Genomic DNA, 6,000 nt, shown 5'->3' on the forward strand with positions numbered 1-6,000 from the left:
AAATAGAAACTTGTTACTGGTTCAAATATGCTTGAGGCCTATTTGGAGCTGTAAGAAAGCCATTCGCTGCATTTCACTACATGACTCTGTGTATTTACACCCTTTTGATTACAGCAAGAAATTTTCACCAAGACAAAATCATGCAGTGAATGGTTGTCTTAGGAGTTTGAATATGCCTCGGGCATATTTGAACTGGTAACAAGTTTGCAATCAAATGTGTATGAATGTTGACATTCTGTGGCTTCATTTGAGTGAAACATCGTTTGATGTTTATATTCTTGGTTGAAATCAACACCTTTACTTAAAAAAGTATTTAAGGGTTGGTAACAGGAAGGACATCCTGCCTCAAGCACCATATTTGATGGCTTAAAAGGTGCACATTTATATTAGATGCATTTCGATTTCAACAGTGCATATTCAGGAAAAAGGCTTTTAGTGCATTAAAGCACGTAACATTTAAAGCAATTTAGCATTATATTAGAAAACAGGCAGCAAACATTAGCATCTCTTATTATAAAAGGCAGATTTTATCTGCCTCCCTTTGTAACTTATAGAAATCTACAATATAGGATTTCTTCAATTACAATTTACCTAGCATTTTTAAGAGTAGAATGCATCGGGTCATGCCAGGTCCAGTTTTTAAAATTTAAACTCCAATTAAGCAAAATTTACAGAAAACTCACATTCTGGTGTGTATGTCAAATGTTTTTCTTAATGTGGTTTACACCACACGCACACACAAAGGGAGCGAATTGTTTCACTGACGCTATCACCCTTCTCCTCCTTTGTCTTTGCAAGTTTGCAGCTATTAAAGTGAAAACAGTGAATCCGACAGCGATAAAGAAAACGAATTGGTACCTGAATGGAGTGAAAATTTAAAAACTGTTTCTTTCGGTGATTTTTCTGAAGAAACTGCACCAAGCCACAGACTTTCCCAGAAGAGTAAAGCCTTAGACTATTTCTATTTACTTTTTCGAATGAGCCCATTTGAAATCATTACGCTAAACGTAAACAAACCGAAAGAAAGGATAGTTTGTTATTTCCCACAACCTTAAATGAAATTAAGGCCTATTTTGCCATAAATTTTATTATGGGTATCAGAAAGTTACCCAGAATAACAAATTCTATCGTAAAATTTTGTTGTATACCCAATTGAATATTAGCTAATAACCCATTTTCTATAGCGATGTTTGAACAAAATTTTAATAATTTTATATATTGTTGAATTTACCTGTATCTACCTGCAATTAGAGTCACTTTGTGACTAAAATTATAGTATAGAATTGGTTGAGGACATTTCATTAAATTATCTTCCAAAATTCACGTTAATATATTGATAAATAAAAAAGTTATTGTTGTTTAATGAAACCAGACTAAATTTATGATTACGTTAGAAATTAATTGAAACACATAAGGGGTGTATTTTGGTCAGAAATATAGTAACGAAAGGGTTAAGAAAAACCAAAAAATATTTTATTCTTTATAAATGTTGTATTCAAAATAACATTTTCTTTTAAGAATGTGTATATAACAAAGTATGTGTATATAACTTCGTGACTTATATCTTTATATATAAGAGTGAAGTTGTGTGTCTGTCTCCTACGATTTAGATTCCTAACTACTCCCACATTTTGCGGTGCAGTGTAACCAAAACCGGGTATCTTATAGTCGTGAGTCATATCGAGCCCTTCTGGGTATTAGCGTGCATCTACGATGAGTCTATGATTTAAAAAAATTTACCATCATATTTTTCCATTTTAATGCATTTTTTTCGCTATTATATAAGGGAAGTAACTCTCTAAAAATATCTACGATGTGTCAACGATTTAAAAAGAAATTTACCTTAATTTTTTTTCCATTTTTAATACATTTTTTCCCTATTTTTTGGCTATAACTCTCTAAAAATGCTTATATAGTTATTTCCCTTACAAACCCGAGCAATGCCGGGCGATACTGCTAGTATCATAATAATGTTCAGATAAATATAATTATTATGGAGTCAGATTATGTAGAACAGGTTAAGCACCTGTGCTGGTGTCACATAAAAAGGACCCTTGCTGGTGCCACATAAAATGGGCCCTTGCTGGTGCCACATAAAAAGCACCCATGTTGGCACTTTATAAAATGTACCCTGTACACTCTGTAAAAGTTGTTGCCATTAAGAAGGGTATCCAGCTGTAGAAACCATGCCCAAACAGATGACTGGAATCTGGTGCAGTCCTCTGGCCTGCCCCCCCCTCTCAAACTATCCAACCCATGCCAGCATGGAAAACCAATGTTAAAAAAGAATGATGATATAGTAGCAACTTCCAGGGACAAAATTAGTTTATGGGTAGGGATCCAGCTTTGCATGTAGGCTCTGGGGATTTTTTTAGACATTTTTTTGTGAGGGGGAAAAGTGTCTTATGTGCTATCAGATTTGTTACTTCTCTGTCGAACGTATGCTAGCACTGAAAAATGGACATTAAAAATTACCCAGGTTCTCATTTAAAGACGATGGAATCTAAACATTTTTGTGGTCATATCTCTAACGAAATGCATTGCTTTTATGAATGAGCACTTGAAAATGTGAGGTTTTTGTTGTCACAAATCAATAAAACGGCACACCTGCAGTAAACTAATTTTGACAGCTGGTGTTAGGAACATGATATAATGAAGTCACATATAATATATAAACGAGATATTTTAATCAAACTGTATCTGTTTGATATAAATTTAATTTCCATCATTTTTACAATTAGCTGGTTTGTATCATAGAACTTAGGTGTGGGGGTCACACAAAGTTTGATATCAAAAGCATTAAGATATTTTATACTGGTCTCTAACACCAGGGAAAAAAAAGGGAGATTGATATTTAATGAAATTTATTTTTTAGGTCATCATCACTGCTTGTTTGTCTGGCTCTGTACTTTGAACTTATTGAAGTAACCTCTCCCAGTTACTGTCATTTACATTAGTAGATTTCCTCTCAACACTTTACACTCCTTCAGTTGGTTTTTTTTTTTTAAAGCATATATTTCCCTTCTTTCTTCTGGCAATCATCATCTTCATCATCATGACTGCTGTTCCTTGTTGGTTGGATTAGCTGGGTCTTTGTGAGGAAGCCGTTTCATGAACTGATATCTCTCCTGATTTTAGCCCTTTTAGTTATCTTTTACAGCAGGGGTCCCCAAACTTTTTAGACCATTGACTCTGACTCCTTCCTTCATGGAATCCTTGACTCCCTCATTGACCCCCAAGCATGTGCAAGAAAATAAATAATAATAAGGAGATGTGTGTTTATTGACCCCTTGAATAGTCCGATCAACCCCCAGGGGAAACTCCTGTTTTACAACATGTGAGACTGTAGTAGTAGTAGTAGTAGTAGTAGTAGTATAGTAGTAATAATCCTTTCTTCTGAAGGCACAAGGGAAGAGTTAAGTTGATTACATCAGCCCCTAATGCACAACTGGTATTTATTTTATTGTTCTCCAAAGGATGAAAGGCAAAGTCAATTTTGGCCAAATTTGAACTCAGAATGTAGAGACAGACGAAATGTTGCTTGGCATGCTAACAATTTTGTCAGCTCACTGCCTTAATAATAATAATAACAACAATAATCTTTATTGGCCACAGGGGCTAATATAAATATACATAAAAGAACATACAATAACATTAAAAGGCAAAAAAAAACAGATGATACAATGGGTTTTGATGTTCTTGTACACATTAAATAAGGGTAAAGATAAAACAAGTAAAACTCCCAATAGGGGTTGGTGCTTTAAGGCTACTTGTGGAAAACCCCACAAAAGCCACGGGTGCCTGGCCAACAGGGTAAGAGCCCTTCTTTTATCTCTCACAGACACATGCTCAAAATGCGTCCTTTCACACAGGCCTTTTTTCATAATTAACCTTTCTGCTATAGGCACAGAGTCTGAAATTTTGATGGAGGGGGTTCGTTGGTTACATCGACCCACCCCACCCACCCGTGCTTAACTGCTGCTCAGTTTATTGACCCCCAAACTCAGCAAAATCTGAACTCAAAACATAAAACTGATAGTAATTCCGCTAAACATTTTGTCCCGTGTGCTAAAGGTTGTGCCAGCTTGCCACCTTAATAATAATAATAATAATAATAATAATAACAACAACAACAATAACAATTATTCCTGTTGAATTATCACAGTATTTTTCACCACAAAACTCTGATAATTCCTGTAATTTCTGGAATGTTTGCATGAAATACAGCAATGAAATTCTATTTCTCAAAGCTACAATATGTTTCACTATTCATTACCTGCCATTTATCTCACCTGGCCTACTGACCTGATCTACTACTACTACTACTACTACTACTACTACTACTACTGCAGTTCTTTCTCTTTATCAGCCAAACACCACTGTTAGTTAAGCATATATTCCACTTTTTGACCAGACAGTGACTATTTCTTTACAGACAAATAAATGTAAATATTGGTCCTGGACAACAGTTTATTTAATCAGTTGGGGTCTTTCAAGGTAGACGACATTCCTTCAGATAAGTTACTCCCTACTGTAGGATTATTCCCATCCTACCCCTATTACTAGTCCCTTCCATCCACCCCTGTGCATAGCTGATGCACCCTCTTCACGAAATAGCCAAATTGTTGTAGACCATTAACAGTCACACACAAGATTGCCTTTGTTAATAGTCACCCCTACTGCCCCCTGCTCCCCAGTAAATATTCCACCCCTTTCCATTTTCTCTTTTATTTGTTCCCATCTCACCCCTCCATCCCACCCACCCCCGTGCATAGTCGATGCACCCTCTTCAGTCACCCCTACTGCCCCCCGCTCCCCAGTAAATATTCCACCCTTTTCCATTTTCTCCTTTATTTGTTCCCATCTCACCCCTCCATCCCACCCACCACCATGCATAGTCGATGCACCCTCTTCAGTCACCCCTACTGCTCCCACCCCCTTCCGTTTTGTCTTTCATCTTTTGTTACTTAAATGTTGGTGACGTTCATTAACAACAGGCAAAACTGTATGGTAACACATTTGCTTCCCAACCCTGTGGATCCAGGTTCAGTCCCTCACACCATGACACCTTGGGCAAGTGTCTCCTACTATAAGCCTCGAGCCAATCATATTGGGAGTGGATTTGGTAAATGGAAACTGAAAGGAACATCATCATCATCGTTTAACGTCTGCTTTACATGCTAGCATGGGTTGGACGATTTTGACTGAGGGCTGGTGAACCAAACTCCAATCTGATCTAGCAGAGTTTCTACAGCTGGATGCCCTTCCTAATGCCAACCATTCTGAGAGTGTAGTGGGTACTTTTTACGTGCCACAAGAACCTGTTGTATATATACATATGTGTGTGTGTGTCTGTGTGTCCCATCACCACTTGACAACCATTGTTGGTTCGTTTATGTCCCTGTAACTTAGTAGATTGTCATAAAAGACTGCTAGAGTAGGTACCCAGCTTAAAAGGAAAAGAGAGTATTGGGCTTGATTTGTTTGACTAAAAACTCTTCAACATGGTGTCCCAGCATGAAACCAGTAAAAGGAAGAAGGTATCACATCATCATCATCGTCGTTGTTTAACGTCTACTTTCCATGTTGGCATGGGTTGGACGGTTTGACTGAGGGCTGGCAAACCAGGAGGCTGCACTAGGGTCCAATCTGATCTGGCAAGGTTTCTACAGCTGGATGCCCTTCCTAATGCCAACCACTCCGAGAGTGTGGTGGGTGCTTTTTACGTGCCACCAGCATGGGAGCCAGTGAGGTGGCACTGGTATTGATCACGTTTGGATGGTGCTTTTTACATGTCACAGGCACAGGGTCCATTCAAGGTGGGTAGACTGGCTTTGACCACGTTCGGCTGGTGCTTTTTACTTTCCACTGGCACAGGGAGCCAGTCAGGCGGCACTGGCATTGACCCATGCTTGAATGGTGCTTATTACGTGCCACTAGCACGGGTGACAGTCAGGTGGTACTGGCATCGGCCACAACTACAATTTCTATTTTGATTTC

General features: G+C 38.0%; 1 protein-coding gene across 5 annotated transcripts in view; it reads left to right on the forward strand.

Moving 5' to 3' along the window:
- Positions 1–6,000, forward strand: part of LOC115210584 (atlastin-2) — a 106,164-nt gene that overhangs the window by 69,532 nt on the left and 30,632 nt on the right. Inside the window, exon 1 of one of the 5 annotated variants that reach the window (XM_036508468.1) lies at positions 4,064–4,074. The exons of the other annotated variants lie outside the window; for them this stretch is intronic. The gene's annotated coding sequence lies outside the window, so the exon portion shown is untranslated. Of the gene's footprint in view, positions 1–4,063; positions 4,075–6,000 lie in introns of those variants that run through there. 5 annotated transcript variants of the gene reach the window in all.

The sequence above is a fragment of the Octopus sinensis genome, linkage group LG1, assembly GCF_006345805.1.
Source record: "Octopus sinensis linkage group LG1, ASM634580v1, whole genome shotgun sequence".
In the NCBI taxonomy this organism is placed as follows: Eukaryota; Metazoa; Mollusca; class Cephalopoda; order Octopoda; family Octopodidae; genus Octopus; species Octopus sinensis.